Raw genomic sequence first — 18,198 nt, 5'->3', positions numbered from 1 at the left:
ATTAAAAACGGAGATGTAAGAAAGGAATGTAAGGCTGAACTAGGGGTAGTTGAAAATATTATGAAGAGTTCTTGAAGGTGGTATTGACATGTGGAGTGAATGGATAGTGTGAGAATGACTAAGAAAGTATATTTGGTGAATGTGAGCCGGAAAACAGGACGAAGACGGCCGAAAAAGACTTGGCACGATGAGATCAATCAGAACCTAAAATCTGGTGGCGTCAAAAGTCTTCGTAATTGGCAGGAATGTATGACCAGATTTATGGATGTGAAGGAAGCGAGGAGTGTATGTATGGACAGAAGAGTGTGGTGTTCAATACTCTCTGTCTACCCCTGCGGGAAATAGTGGAAGTGAAGTTTGTAGTAGAAGTTGTATAAATGATGTATGCTATTATTGTCTTAAGCATTATATAAGCTGTTTCGCCTTCATTTAATTAGTGATCAAGTTTTTCAAATATGTGTACGCGTAGGTGGACAGGAGTCAGAATAATTGTATGAGGAGATGTAACGAGTGTGTATGAGAATGTGGAATATGCAAAGATTGTTCGCAAAGATGGAGTGGTGTTGCAATCTATTCTACCTGCCTACCCCTGCGGGGAAACAACGTGAAAGCTGTTAGTTTTTTTACAATGAAAAATGAAATCATAACGTATTAAAAAAGTTGTTGAAATTGATCAAATATCGCACTAAAATGTTAATATTTTTTGTATTAACTCAAAGTAAGGAGAGTGATGATAAAATTAGAATGTTACCAATCGGAGGATGTGCGTTGATAGAGAAAACTCCAAGGACGAGCCAATTCCCCACGATCTTGACAAATTCTAATGAATGTTATTTTATCAATGATTAAAGAAAACACTTCGTTTTTTACCACTTGAGTTTTATTATAGACTACATGTTTCAGAAGTTAAACTTCCATCATTCAGGTCTGTATAATAACTAAAATATAAAATATAAAATTTTTCTATAAATAGGAGAGGGGAAAGTAAGGGGAAGGGGTTAGTCAAGGGACGGAGTTTGAAAACAAATGAAAAATAGAAAGCAATGGTGAAGAATTTTGAAACAATATATTATTTAATAAATTATTATTAGAATTCAGGTTTTTTTGGATTTCTAAATTTTCAAGATAAAAGATAAGATTTATTTTATCAAATTATATTTCATTTTAAATATACATATACACGTATATTTACAGAAAATTTTTGTTTTATTTGAATACCTATGTAGTTTATTATCTTTTCACAAAGAAATATTAAAATTACTTAATCATTCAGAAAAATATTCGTAATTTTGTGCACACCTATTAAAATGGACCTTTTTTACTAAAAGTTTTCAGAATTTTTTCTATCTATTCGCTAAAACGGTTAAGTTCGCTCAATATGTAAGTTACTTTAACCACTGCACAGACCTAATTTTATCGATTATGCTAATATGAGCCTTGTATTATTTCCTTATATCACCATTCGAACATCTACCATACATCGTTTTGACGAACATTCGTCTGAGAATACTCATTTATACATTTATGGAGGTATAACGTTTTAATAAAAAAATAATAATAAAAAAACATGGCACGATCAGTCATGTCAAATACTGAAAAGTGGTCAGGTTAAGAGCCGTAATAATCGGCGGGTATGTATAAGGAGATGCATGAACGTGGAAGAGGGGAAGAATGTTTGCAAAGACAGAGTGGTGTGCCGTTCTATACTCTCTGCCTACCCCTGCGGGGAAGCGGCGTGTTGGTTAGTAGTTAGCTTGTTTTTAACATATTAATAATAACACTTTGTATATTTACGTATTTTACGTATTTGAATTTAAAGAGTTGCATAAGGTTCATGGGTTTGTCAATGATAATAAATAAACCTCGTTCTTTTTTGTACATGCCAAGTTTTTCTCGGTCTTCCTATGCTTCTTTTTCCAACTATATTGGCTTAGTCAATTTGTTTTACCGTTCTTCCTTACTCATTTGTTCCACATGAAAAATAAATACCTCGGAATTTTTTGGTACGCAAAACTAATAAAATGCACAATAACACAAGACAGAAGAGTCGACGTTCCAGAAAACGTCCCTAATCACGCGTCACCCCTGTAGTGGTATTATACACCCTCCCCACCCTTCCCCACCCCAAGGCCTGGTAACATTGCGCGTCACGTGATTAATGGTGGACGTTTGGTTGATGTTTGATGCTAGGATGTTGGATGTAAGATGCCTGTCTTCAAAACTACGTAACCCAAAAGAGTGTTACAAAAAATAAAATACTTTTTCAACCCTTAATCCATTTTGGAATTTACAGTGGATAATTCGAAGAAATGGTTGGGTTATGTATTCAAAATTAAACAAGGTTTATTGGATTGAGTTCCACGTTTATTTATTTCGTCCGCCTCCGTAGTGTAATGGTCAGCATGCTCGCCTACCGTTCTGGAGGTCCCGGGTTCGATTCCCAGGGGGGTTTAATAAATATAAGTGATTTTCACTCTAATATTTATTCAATATTACACTAGACTGGTACCTGAAGTGGAGGGCTGATCACCTTTCCTTCATGTGTAATCGATCGAGATAACACTGCGTTTATATGAAGCAGTGCCCTATGCACCATTGGGGTGTGGTAAGGGATTTATTATTATTTATTTATGTATATGTTAATACGTGACGCGTTTCGTCTTTTTAAGACATTATCAAACACTTGCATTATCAAACAAACGAGTGTTTGATAATGTCTTAATAAGACGAAACGCGTCACTAATTGACATATACATAAATTAATGTAGAATTCAATCTAGTAAACCTTGTTTAATTTTGGATATATTACCCAACAATTCAAAATGGAATTCTACCAACTGTCTGCAGTTACAATAAATAAATTCCAAGAAAGATGTAATCAATGGGAATAATCCTACATACACTTCATGAAGGTAAAAAAACCTACTAATTTCAACCATAGATGTCACCGACGCAGTAACATATTTTGCATCTTTTCCATTGAAGCTTAACTATCGAAAATTTAAGTTATGTAGATTCATGTTTTGTACTGACATTTCTTGGTGGAAATGCATTTTATGAAATAAAATAACAACCATATAGTTTTTTCCACATATATATGTTATTTGACCAGTGACCGGATTCAGTCATTACCGACATCATCAGACTGGCGGGAGGCTAGACGAAATTTTATGTTACATTTACAATAAGGCAGGTGTTGAAGATCATGATTTCATATAGTTATTTCTGTCAAAATTTTAAATTGAGTAAATTTTAGTTGTGTATTATCATAATAAATAAATGTTTACGTTATGGTAGGGTTTAAAGTTGGATTTTTAATAGATTTTGTTTTAGAAATTATTTTTGTAGGTAAATTTTAAATAATAATCTGGAATCTTTCATTGACAACTCCTTCTACTGTATATTTGTGAAAAAGTCATGTAGTTTCTCAATTTTTTTGGGCTTATTGCTTGTCATAGGTTGGTTAAGTTATCACCTTCCACACGTGCAATATTCACCGTTATACCGTGTAAAGGACATATCGCTCACTCCTTTCAAGAACGTAATACTTATATAAAAAATTGACAATTTTCAGTTGTGCATGTTTTCGGAATACCAAGAAAATGTTCTACATGCCAGCAAAAGCGGCATATGTTTAACTTAATATTTACACGCTACAGGGCAGAAAGTGTTGTTTTTGCATTTTGAAGAAAAAGTATTGTTAAATTATTTTTTTAAATATGCTTAATATTTTTCAAATGGAGAAAAGACATTCAGGTTTTACCTAAAAAGATCTGCTGCACAGTAAAAAGTTCAATAAGTGGCTTGATATTTATTTTCAATACATTTCATTATATTCTTAAACTTTTAAAAAGATCTCTTTAAAAATCAAGTTTTTTTATATATTACGTTGTTGTTGGAGTGAGCGATATGCCATAAATAGGTAATAAACCCGCTAAATACCTAGACTTCCATATTCTTCTTCGTCTGATTTAAGATGACATACAAAAAAAAATTATAAAAAATTATACAAAATTTTCGGCAGTTATTCGATGAAACCTGGGCACTGGTCAAATAATATAAAATTGAAAAAATCTGTATAGTTGTTGATTTATTGTATGCAATCTACTATGTTTTGAGTTTAGACCGTCGAGTCGCACAGTGGAATATCGCGCGGGAAAGTGCGCCTAACTCGAACAAAGTGGCGAAATAAAATACGCCCTCATAAGGATTTCATATACACATTCTAGCACATGGCAGCTCAGGCGTAATCATACTACAGATTTAATATAAGCATGGACATTTATGGAGAAAAAATACCAAAAGCGCCATAAGAAAAAACACTGTAAATTATGTACAGTATCTTCATGTTTATATTTGCTATAATATAATATGATTTCATATACGATGTATGTACTTACATATATTAAAATGTATGTATATATTACCAATACAGAACCATTTGAATTCATCACTGTAGTGTTTGCTCTAAATTTCTCTGTGAATTGAATTTCTCGCGAAAGAACTTATCAAATCATATAAATTAACCTCTGATATTCTTCTTCTACCTTTTTCCATCTTCTTTCTTATATATCCTCAGATTTGTCTCTTCCGTCATCCGTCTCTTATGATGTGGACTGCCAGCAGTCACTCCATCGCTTTGGACGTCTTCTAGAAAATTTTTATCTGTCTGGGTTCTCTTCAAGAGTAATTCAGACCAGTCTGTTTTCTTGGTGTTTCAACTTGATGTGAAACATGTATCATTCTTTCTTTTTATGTGAAAAAAAAAACCGAAGTCTGAGTATCCCAGGGCTTATGAACTAGGATTTTACTGGCTTAAGCAATCAAAGTGATTGCGATATCGCTCACTGCTTTCAAGAATGTCATTAATTAAAAAAACTTGATTTTTCACGAGAACATTTTTAATGATTAAAAATATAGTAAAATGTATTGAAAATAAATATCAAGCCACTTATTGAACTTTTTACTATGCAACAGATTTTTTTTAGGTAAAACTTGAAGGTTTTTTGCATTTGAAAAATATTTAGTATATTTAAAAAAATTATTAAACAATACCCTTTCTTCAAAATGCAAAAATAACACTGTCTGCCCTGCAGCGGGTAAATATTAAGTTTAAAATATGCCTCTTTTGCTGGGATATTTGGGCATTCCAAAAATATGCACAACTGAAAATTTACGATTTTTATTTATGACATTTTTGAAAGGAGTGAGTGATAAATACTTGTATATTTGTGTAACGTTTACCATTCTGCCCATTATTGATCATCCACGTTGCATTAATTTTTGAAAACTGTATAATATATGCAATGGTCTTAGATCCTTCCGTATACAGGTAAGGTTTTAAATACATTTGTGAAGTATGGTTGATCAAAGGAGGAATTGTTGAAGTATTTTTAAGCTTGTTACGTTTGAACGTAGGTAAAATTTATTCCGAATCATTTCACACATATTTTTTTTCAAGTGTTCGAGATATTATGTTGCGACACCTTTAAATTGACATCTCATCCCTAGGGTGAATAATCCAATGTCTGATAAAATAAAAAAAATTGCATTGTATTGACGTGGGCATTCCAGAATCGTCTTTGCTGTCTTCCCCATCTGATTATATACATATTCCGTTTTTCTTTATATTATATATATTTTAAAACACATAAATGATTGAAATCAAAGCATAAAATCGATACCAGCACTTTTACAACCGGTATCACTTTAATAAATAAGTTTGTTCATAAGTTAGTTACGAGTACTTGAACGGCGCCGATTTTAAGACGCGTCATTTGCGTCATTACGGCGTTAGATAGCGTCGGTTTAAGTGCCAGCGTCGCGGCGTCGACGCTCGAAGCCTTCCTGCATAACGGCCAACGGCGTCTTCCGATACCTGCCGTATCGATAACGGCTACGCACCTAACGAATTGAATTATAACCGCTGTAAAATCGAAAAAAGCCATTTGGAGCAGGGGAAGATGTAAACATGTATTTTATCGACGAAATTAATAGCTACGTAAAAATAAACATTTTATTGAGTATTTATTTTTTTACGCATAAGTAACGCATTGATGCTTTACAACATTAAAAAAAAAAAAAAAAACAGATGAAAGGTTTATACTATTACTACTATTACTAACTAGTTTGGACACATTTCATGTGGCAATGAGAATAGTCTGAAATGACTGGTTGTGATTTGTAGCCTGGAGGGGAAAAGATGCAGAGTATGATCCCGCACGATGGACCGATCAAGTTAAGGCAGCAGCAGGCACCTCGGTGGTTGGAGGGCATTCGTCGAAAAGTTTACATATCTTAAATATTAAAATAAAACACTAATTTTGCACATTTTAATTTTTTTTAAACAAAAAAATTTTTAATTTAAATTCGTCGAAATGGTATTCCTTGCTAGGGTATTATCAAACCGTTGTCTGTTAACAAGGCGAAATAATAGTAAAGTTTTTTTCAAATAAAATATATTACTTAATAAACTCAAAATCAGTGTTTGATTTTAATATTTAAGATGTAAAATTTGGAGTTCTAGAAATTGTACGATAAATTAAGAAATATAAAAAAGAAACTTTATATTTTCTAGTGTAGTTATATGAAACAATACTTATAGACACAAAGAAATATTACACGCCATAATAATTACAACAAAAGTTGATCATCTGGTGAAAATAAAGTTTAGATGACGAAAATAAAGCCCAAATTAAAAACGAATTGTATGAAACAAGGGACTCACCACTAAATCAATGACGATTGACAATGTTGAATGATCTCAGCGCTGACGATATTGAGTTGAATGTATTATAATCACCATATTCGTCGTCAACTAATTTTTATGAACGGGACACTTGTTTTTATAATGGGACACATTTGAGCTTGTTCTACTCTACTACTCTTGGAAAGCGCTAAGGTGTCAGTTGCTCTTTTCTTATTTATCATTATTGCCAATATTTGTAAATTTGACAGGACAATATCCTCCATTTTGTATGTACATATCATAATTTAATTAAATAACACATTCAAAACATCCTGTAAGTACAATAGTGTCACGAGTAAAATATTAATTTAATCCCGCTCCGTTATTAAGATTACATTTCAGGAATATATGAAGACCGGGAGAAGGCAAACATATCTTGCGGCCGACCGCATACCAGGGGAGCATGTTTACAAGGAGGGTGGAAAGATTCACCCACACGTGGTTAGTTAGCGAGGAGTGATATCTTATTCTGCATACTTCCTTAACACAAACACACAAGTACAAGTACTTATTGTCTTGGGGGATTGTTGTTTTACCCTTCTAGCTTATGGTTTCCTGATACCCTTAATAATAAAATTTGAGTGAACGGGGTTTCTATATATTATATTCCTACATATTATAGAGTTAATTCAAAAACATTTTTTCATTTTTATTTTTTTGTCTATCATAATTGTCATCGTTTTTTTTACTATCTATGTCTTTATAAGCGCCCTTGAGGTAGTATTTTACTGAAATGGCGCTTTTTAAATTATCCAAATTATTTTTTATAAGTTTAAGGATATACATAGAAGTAGTATACAAATGAAGTTTTTACTATACTTTTCCTTTTCGAAAAGTGTATTTTTTATAAAATAAAATAAAACTACTTTATTCATTAACTAACAAACCATCACGCCGCTTTTCCACAGGGGTAAGCAGAGTGTAACCCTTATCCCGACTCTTATCCCGACTTATCTAACCCTTATCCCGACTCAATGGTGCATTAGGCACTGCATCATGTCGGCGCGATGTTAACTTGATCGTTTATTTCATGAATGTCGTCCAGATTGGTGCAAAATTAACGTTTATCTGAAAACTTCTGGTAACCTTCGTGGTAACCAAACTCTCTAAATACTACACTACGGGGCAAATCAATTTGTTAAAAGTCACTATGAAATTTAAATATTTAACAGTAAAATTTAAAAAAAAACTTTAGAGTTTTCCAACTCCACCCCTCGAATTTCTTTCTTTTTTCAAAACTAAAATCCACCCTTTTCATCTTTTGTAGGACTATTTGAGAAAGAAATGGCGAAATGCCGTTTTGATTGTTCATAAAATAAAGTGCGCAGCTTTTTTCTATCATTTCAACCCCTTAGATATACTTTGTCACCACCCTTTAGCGGGCTGCTTCACGTACCTATAAGAAACTGTATTTTTTACTGGTACAGTGATAAACTTTTTATAGCAACTAAACACAAGCGTGGTTTATATTTTTTCATATAAGTAATCGACCTTTTTTATAATATTTTCGAATAAATTAATTGTAACATAAATAATTAAATATTCTTGAAAGGAACGAATTGAGACACGGAAATTAAACATATTAATCATTTTATGAAGAAGCATAATTAAATTGAATTCAATATTTACGCATTTCGAGTTAACACGTAGAAATATACATATTATATATATATATATATATATATATATATATATATATATATATATATATATATATATATATATATATATATATATATATATATATATATATATATATTATAAACAATACCTTTTACATATGTTCAAAACAACTTTGATTATCATGCAATATTCAATTCAACCTGCTCATACCATCCATAAAGCCATTTAAAAGAAGTATAAAGAAGTATAAAAAATGTATAATATAGGAGGGCACATTATTGCAATTAATATACACCTAGTTTGCAATTATGTGTACGATGAAATATATAAATGAAAACAAATTAATATGTTTCTATGTCAATTAAAGAAATCCGGCATATATTGTAGTATGTCATGTGAACTGTGAATTGGACTCATCATGTCTCACACTGCTTCAAAAACTTCACATTGTTATTATTATGTATTATAATTTAAAAATTATACGCCTAGTGAGTAAATACATCTAGTGAGGATTTTATTCTGTAAGTAATAATGTGTTAAATGAAAACAAATAAAACATGATACGATATTGAACTGAATTATTTTACTATTTTTTATTTAAATATGTTCATATTTACTTGGCACACATTGCCTATCTATATCGAGTATGATTCCGTCTACGTATTATATAATGACATGGATCATAATACGATATGCAGCCAGTAAATACCAATCTATCCTTAATCTAATAATATGTGAAATATACACTTCATACGATACGATATTGAGCTGAAATTATTTTACTATTTACTATTTAAATTTATTCATATTTACTACACATACATTGCGTATCTCTATCATATATGATTCCGTCTACATATTATATTATGACATGGATCATAACACGATATGCAGCCAGTAAATATCAAACTACCCTTAAAGGTATGACAGGGTGACCAAAAAGTTTCACAACCAAAAGAGGGTACCACAAAACTGATACGTTATCAGCTCAACCACAAAACATACTTTCTCAACCGGATCTTCCTACGTTTGACTTTCTGATATTCTCTCACCGGAAGTAAGCCCCGCCGGATGTGGGCGGGCTGGGAGGGGGGGGGGGGGCTTCGATTCCTGTTATTTCCTTCGCGGCCTGTTATTTGCGCGGGTATTTTAAAATTGAAATTAAAACAGTGCGTTCCGCCCGGAAGCGAGCAGCTCCGCCGAATGTAGGGGTGGGATTTTTTAGGGTAAATTAAATAGGGGCAGCGGTCTTGAGGTAGCAGTTTGTAATTAACGTTTTTCTTTTAAATATGCCCGGCATATTTCTCAGAGTTAAAACCAATATCGCTGAGAAATAATATTACTTCTCAACATTTTAGGTGAGTCCAAATCCTTTTTCAGTATATAAAAATTACGGTTACGATCTTGCGTACAACTAAATAAAAGGGTTTCTGCTAAATAAAAGCTTTTTTAAACCAACTATAGACATGCCCCGTGAACTCAAACATGAAGCGTCGTGAGACTTTTATATATAGGAGTTCCAAAAATTTGAGTAGTTTTGTTGTCAATCATGGAGAAAATGGTAAATTTTACCATTCTACCCACGATTATATTATTCCACTTCCATATTCTTATTTATCTGATGTTAATGGTTATATATCCCTAGTTCTTTTATGCATCGCAAACTTATGCTTGAATCAAAACTAAAATATTTTTCTTTAGTATCATGAAAACTAAGTGTAACGTCTAACGGTACTAGAACACTTATGATGAGGAAGACGGAAACACGCAAATGAAAGTCAATTATTTATTTTCCGAAAATAATAAATGTTAAAAGCGCGAGAAGAACAAAGCGACGCCAATAGACAAAGAGCGAGCGCGACGTATATACGTTTGGATTTTAATCTTATCTATATCTTATCTATATCTTATACATATATACGATTTTAAAGGAGTTACATGTGGTGGGGACAATATTTTTTTTTTTTTAAATTAATGAATTTTTTTTTACAAAATACATATTTAAATAATACAAAATAGTTGGTAAATATACAATACATTTCAAATATAACGTTTCTACCTCTCTAATAAAGTAGATACTTGTGTTTAGAGAGGGAGTTCGTTTTACAATTATTTTTTTTTATAAACAAATTAAATTAAACAAAGTTAATTCAAATTAAAATGAAAAATAAACAAGGTAAATTTAAAAAAAAATCTTTGGTATAGAGTCTAGGTAGGGGTGAGTCTTATAAGTTTTAAATGTTTGATAATTTTTTATAGATTTTATGTTTTCCGGAAGTTTATTAAAATAAAAATTTTAAACAAATAAAGTCGATGAACTGCGTCTCTTTGTTCTTCTCGCACACATTTATGAATACAATTTTATTACATATTTTTTTTAAAAATACACTAATTTGGAAGCAAAACTAAGTTTTCAGTAAAAGATAAAGTATCCTTATTGGTTTTGTGAATTATTTCTAATTCCTATCCTCGTGTTTTTTGTAATCTTATTTTTATTAGTTCCGCGAGACCGAACATCGACACGAGCAACTTTCCCAGGGTGAATGAAAGAAATAAGAAAGTATTAGTTTTAAAACAGAATGGAGTGGGGCTGGAAAATAAAAGTAAATTATGGCGAACAACTTCGTGGAAATTAATGATCACGCTTCGTTTGTAGATTCGATTTCGGGCATTCTGTTTGGCAGCCTATCAGCAGAAGCTAAACTGGCAGTGCACAACGGAGTCCTGGTTCCAACTCTAATGTATGGAAGTGAAACATGGAGTTGGCAAAAGAAGGATTAAAGTAGACTGAATGCAGTCGAAATGCGATCTCTCAGAAGAATGTGTAACAAAACGATGTATGATAGATGTGCGAATAGTGAAATAAGGAAGGAATGCAAAGCTGAGATGAGCACTATCGATAAAATTAAGAAAGGTGTGTTGAGATGGTTTGGACATGTAGAACGAATGAGTGAGGAAAGAACGGTAAAACAAATTTATGAGGCGAATGTTAGCGGGAAAAGAAGCAGAGGAAGACCGAGAAAAACATGGCACGATCAGGTATGCCAAATACTTGAAAGTGGTCAGGTTAGGAGTCGTAACAATCGGCGGGTATGTATGAGGAGATGCATGAACGTGGAAGAGGCGAAGAATGTTTGCAAGGACAGAGTGGTGTGGCGCTCTATTCTCTCTGCCTACCCCTGCGGGGAAGCGGCGTGATGGTTAGTTAGTTAGTTAGTTAGCATTCTGTTTGCAAGATGTTTGAGAGCGGAAGATGCTAATGTCTGTCAGTTGGGGTTGAAAAAACCAAAATGGGATTTTTTCACATGGCGACTTTAAATACACCATTCCTTAAATTAATAATTTCTTGGGAATGAATAAATTTCCTTCTGTTAGTATTATTAGAAGTATGTAGATATGTAGCTTATATGTAGAAGTATCTTTTTAAAATTAATAGAATTTGTTTTCACCACTTTTTAAAATTTTATTTATATTACTCAACCTACCGGTTTCAACAATACATTGTCATCATCAGGGTTTATTTTAAATATAATTTTTTTTTTTAAATTTTAGAATACTTTGACCAAAAACTTCCACACTCCATAAAAATCCTAAATGAATTATATAAATAAAAAAATTGTAAAAGTGGTGAAAACAAAGTCTATTAATTTTATAAAGATATTATAAAATGTACCACAAAGTATCTGCGGAAAACATTCAAGAATAAAATATATGTAGAAGCTTTGCTTTTATCGTTTAGTAGAAATATCGAATAAAATTTGGTAAAAGATGAATGTAAATATATTAATTTATATGGATATAGGTCTCGGGTTAGATTTTCAGGGGTGGTAAAATAAATATTAAAAATTTTGGAAAATGATACATAAATTTAAATTAAATAATATAGATTAAATACTTGATTTTAAGCGCAGGATTAATCAGGTTGCCTTCATGTACGTAAGGATCAAGATGACACTGCGTCCATAAGATGAAGTGGCCTATGCATTATTGTGTGCTGGTAAAGATAAGAAGAAGATTTGTATGCATACATAGTTTTGTAACCTTATTACTTTATGCATGATGTTACCAGGTAATAGAGCTTTTTTGAGTAATATTAAATCAGAACAAATGTGGTATGTGCTGATCACCTTTCCTCCATATGTTCGACGATTAAGATAACACTGATTTTGTACAAAACAATCCCTATGCACTATTGGGTGCGGATAAGGGTTAAAAGGTTATTCAAAATCACTCCTAAACGAGTGGAGGTTTAAAAAAAGGGTTAAAAAAATGTTAAACTACGTGATTTGCTAACAACATGGTATATATAATGTTGCATATTTAAAAAAAATCATGCATGAGTCCAAAGATTGTTACTAGTTATGTTAAACATCTCTAGTTCTATAAACTAGTCATGTTGACAGTGTTATATTTTTACTATCCTGTTATCAGCGTTAAATCACATAATTTCTAAAATAAAGATCTCAGGAAAAAAGAGCGTTTGTCAAATCTTAACATTAATACAATGTAATGTAAAATTTGCAAAAAATTGGATAGTAAAATAAGTTTTAGGTTGAGTAAAAAAATTGTGATTTCTGGAAGTATTTTTGTATCTAGAGAAAATCGTATAACAGTAGTTTTTTACGTCATTCAACCTTTCTATGTACGACAGAGATAATCAAGTTCAAATGAGACCTATTATGTATCGATATATAAAATTATTTTTCGGACTTCAATGACCTTTAATTTTTTTTTACAAACTTCCACAAAAAAATATCTTATTCATATAGTTTTACATATATAAAGATATCGAAATGTGTACACAATATATCAAGTTTCACGTAATGCTGAAGGTATCGGCTGGCAGATAGTGGAAGGTTCACTTTTATATACGAGCGTATCTACATACAGCATTCAGTCACATCTCGCATAGGATTCCCTCATAGAAAACTTATAACCTATCACGGCTTCCCATCACGATCCTAAAATCCATTCTCTCCCTCTCTCCCGCGGGATGTCAGCCTCCCATCTCGTCCGTCTCCCTCGCGTAGCAGGTGCCATTGATAGCCCGAGATGAATAAATTTCATTATTTTCAATATCTGACTTTTTAAAACACGAATATATTCCCGCGCCTCACGAAAAAACCTTCCATCCCTGTCTTGGGGAAATGTGTTTCAGATATATTCGGAGCTTTATTGGGAAATTCCTAGCTGCTGTGTCGCATCTGATGGGTCCTGGGGTGTGTATCATGTTGCCTCTTCAAGCCGCAGCATATTTGGTCATTAGGATCCTGAATAAAAGGATAATCTTTAGAGCAATAAAAATATCCAAATGTTTAAAAAAAATACTTAATATAGCTTTAATTGTAAATACAGTAAATCCCCCTAAAATGTAGAGATAGTTGTAGAGATAGTTACCGCGTTATCGCAGGGAGCATTATAAGGAGTTAATTTTTAAAATGTGTTTTAAATTTTAACCGTCAGAAAAAAATACTAAAATGAGTCATTTCAAATTAAAATACAATTTAAAAACAGAACTCCCTATTATGTTCCCTCTGATAATGTAGTACCTATCTAAACGTTATAGGGGGTTTACTGTAGTATACCCACTCACATTTAGGAATAGGCTATAAAACGTATAAAGTTGAACCCTAAGTATGGACATGATGAGTGGTGTTGATTAAGCAGTTGTTAAATTCTTACTAACTTGGACGATAGGCAATTTTATAACAGCCAACTACATAAATTGCCTTTTCTTGACGATGGTTATGACCACAGGTTGATGCATCATCCTACGTCCTATTTCCTTGTTCCTTACAAAATCTCAAAAACGTCTTGTCAAATATACAAAATCTCAAATACGAGTATACCCACATAATACATGAAATAATTTCAAAGACGGATTGAAAACAGATTGACGTCTCAACATAGATGGATAAAGAATTTAGAAGTCTGGGTATTTACTGGGCTTATGACTTGTCATAGACTGATTAAGAGCTATTTTCCATTGGAAATAATATAAACATCAAAGATAGGTTACCGTATTTTTCATTCAGTCCTTCAATATTAAAAAAGAAGAATATTTGCAAAACAAAACAAAGGTAAAACGTTGAAACAACGCAAAGAGAAACGACGTAAAGCGAGGTCTGAGTGTAATTTCATTCATAAATTTATATTGAAAATAATTTTTTATGTTTTACCATTTTTATTTTGTGTAAAGGTAAATTAGTCTGAATGTTATTGTAATAAAAAAAAATGTGTCAAAATGCAAAATTTTGTTGTACGAACAAATTATGTCATTAATAGATTTTTACTATCCACTGACACTTCGTGATGGAATTGCATTTTTAATATATTATTAGATTAAAACCAATATTTTTAGCTTTTCCACTTTATTTTTAGCTGGTCAAATAAAAATATTTACAGCTGGTCTAATAAAAATAAAGTGGAAAAGCTAAAAATATTGGTTTTAATCTAATAATATATTAATTATGTCATTTATGTATTAATTTTAAATCAAACACAGATTTTACAACTGAGTAGACTCAAAAAATCTGTGTTTGATTTAAAATTAATACATAAATTAAAGTGGAGTTCTACAAATTAAACGCCAAATCAATAAAAAACATTATGTCATCTTTATTAGTGGTGTAATGGGTTAAAATAAATTGTTTGATTAATGTAATTCAGAAACTACAAATCCTCGTATAGCCTGGATTCGACTTTGCATATGAAAGTTCCCTTACAAAATGCGCATTACGAAGCGACCCCGGACTATTCTTATGCATACTGAAAGTACACTGATAACTTAAGGAGTAACAACCAAAAGTATAGAAACGTCTAAACCACACCGACTGCTCCAGGGGGTGTAGATTTATAATGGCGGGGGTTAGGGGGTTCACTTATATCTACATATTCCGCTCTCAGACTATTTATTCCTGTTGCACTCTCTGTTTGCGACTATGTGAAGTTTCATTAATAATAACAACGGAATCCAAACCTATTTTGTGTTTTTAATTTCCATATAAAGGGTGTTTTTTAGAGGTATACAAATTCAAATTTCCCACAATCAATTGATATTGGCACTCGCCGAGTGGCATGTTGCGCCATCTTGTTAAAACCACAGCTTTGTCACATCAATGCCAATCAACTGAGGTGCGAAGAAGTCAGTAATCATGGTTCTATAGCGCTCTCCATTGAACGTAACTGGCCGGCATCATCTTTAAAAAATATATGGGCCAATGATTCCACCTGTCCATAAAGCACACCAAACAGTGATTTTTAATGGATCTTCTGAGTTTTCTCTACTCTGAATTCGGCAATTTTGCTTTTTGAAATAGCTATTTAACTAAAAATGTGCCTCGTCGGTGAATAAAATTTTGTATTAAAAAAAAAGGATCAAGCTGAATATTATTTTCGGCCCATTCCAGCTATTTGACTTAAACTGATCGTGTATATGCGCAAGCTTTAAAAAAATATACATTGGATTTTGACTTTTTTAATAGTACAAATTTGAAAAATACAAAAACGGTATTTTAAGTAAAAAAAATAAGGTCAAATGTTATATGGGTATATTGGGGCCTTAACATTATATTTCAAATATCTCAAATTTAAATATTCCAAATCCTTCTATATTCGTCGTCCTTTCAGTCGGAATTTTAAATCCAGTGCACACAATATTTATCATGGGGTTTTATCAACTCCCACCCCCTCTTCATCCCCTTTCGCTGCAAGAGTTAAACGCCTCCCCTTTTAACAAGACTCCTGCAATTGTTTTTATTGCCCCGTTTTTTTTTATTCTCAAAGCAATTTCAATTTCGAGAGTTCATCTCCCTTTAGAAGTCGGGACTTAAAGAAGTAAAATGTTGAGTTCGTAACGCAAATGGACCAGGATTTTTTAAATTCCTATAATGCACAGAAAAAAATACAAAAATCTCTAATTTTTTGTAAAATGCATTAAAATTGCTTTTATTTATATCAAGACGCATAAAAATAAGGTCTTTGAGTACTAAGTATTGACAATTATTAAAAATGATTATAACCACGTATGAGAGGAAGTCGAAGAAAATTGAAAGTGGTCAGGCCAGGAGATCGAATGATCGGCTAATATGTATGAGAAGTTGCATAAATGTGGAAGAAGCGAAGACAGTGCAAAAACGGATTGGTGTGGCGTTCTATTCTCTCTGCCTACCTAATAAAAATCTTCTTTCATCTCACCCGTATATGTCTCTAGTTATTCAAGCACAATGTTTTGAAATTGGATTGTATATATATAGAGCTTCAAAGAATATGAATACCTAGTGTGTTTGTCAATCACGGGTAGAAGAGGTGAATGTTACACGTGTGTAAATTGATCACTGAAATCAGCCTATGATGGTCCTAAACCCCGTAAATGCCCAAACTTCCATATTCTTCTTCATCCTTGTTTAGATATCAAAAAATAAAATGAAATAATCTTATTTTTCTAATAAGCTTCTCGCGTTAACAATTTTTTGTCGCCTTGGACTTACATTATGCACAATAAAAAGAAAACAGTGTTAAAAGTTCATTCGAATATTTTCAGGATATGAGGGGATGACATTGAAGGTACCTGAGTTGAACATTGATACACACATCGCAGGATACACCCTTGAGGATTGCAGTCACGTTTTGTGACGCAAGAGTCACCTCCTTATAGATAGGTGCATACCATGACATCAGTAATTGGCAACCAGTGGTAAACAATTAAACAATTTTAAAACCACAGTTAAACAATTTTTGTTGTACTAGAATGTCAATATCTTTGATGACAAACTCTAATAACCATTTATTTATTGATTTGTCATTTCATTTGTAGGACTCCATAATTTATATTTTAAATAATAAAATTAAACACTAATTTTTATAATACTAAATTGTATTAAATTTTGTCCGCCTCCGTAGTGTAATGGTCAGCACGCTCGGCTACCGTTCTGGAGGTCCCGGGTTCGATTCCCAGGAAGGGGCAAATAAATATAAGTGATTTTTTCACTCTAATATTTATTTAATAATACCCTGGACTGGTACCTGAAGCGGAGGGCTGATCACCTTTCCTTCATATGTAAACGATCAAGATAACACTGCGTTTATTTGAAGCAGTGCCCTATGCACCATTGGGGTGCAGATAAGGGTTTTATTATATATATTATATAAATTGTATATTTTATTTGAAAAATAAAAATAAAAATAAAATTGTGGAACTGTTGTTTCGCCATGTAAGGTTATTATTAAACTACAATAGTTTGATAATGTCCTAACAAAGCGAAACAATTATCACAAATATATACAACTTAATAGACTCAAAATCAGTGTTTGCTTTTAATATTTAAAATATCCAAACACCATATTACTATCGAGCACGAATAAATTATTACCATTCCTGAAAAACAAACGAATACCCATAGTCCATAAATAACCCAACAAATTTTATTTAGGTTTTCCATATTTCATACATAGGACATTCGCATTTAAATTCTTATGAAAAGTTTTTAATAATTATCATAAAAATCTCTTAGCTTAAAAAACTTTAGAGTGTGATTTGCAGTTATTTTAGAATTATCATAGTCAATGAAAATATTATATAATACTGAAGGTTGTTTAAAAGAAATTACAGGAAAAGAATATTAGGAATTGTTTTAGTGGTATTTTTTACCTCGAATTTTATCTTTGTCGTTTAAATGCGATAGCAAATAATCTCTTTATTTTTTATTTAAGTTAAATTAAAAATGGATTAGTTTTGGTGACTGCCGAATCATTTTATGGAATAATTTATTTTTTAATTAGGGCTAGAATTATTGGAAAATAATTGCTTTTTCAAGAAATTCAAGAAT

Source organism: Brachycentrus maculatus, unplaced genomic scaffold, assembly GCF_059751285.1.
Source record: "Brachycentrus maculatus isolate JH-2025_06_01 unplaced genomic scaffold, ASM5975128v1 h1tg000037l, whole genome shotgun sequence".
In the NCBI taxonomy this organism is placed as follows: Eukaryota; Metazoa; Arthropoda; class Insecta; order Trichoptera; family Brachycentridae; genus Brachycentrus; species Brachycentrus maculatus.
Note: the sequence above shows the minus strand (reverse complement) of the source record.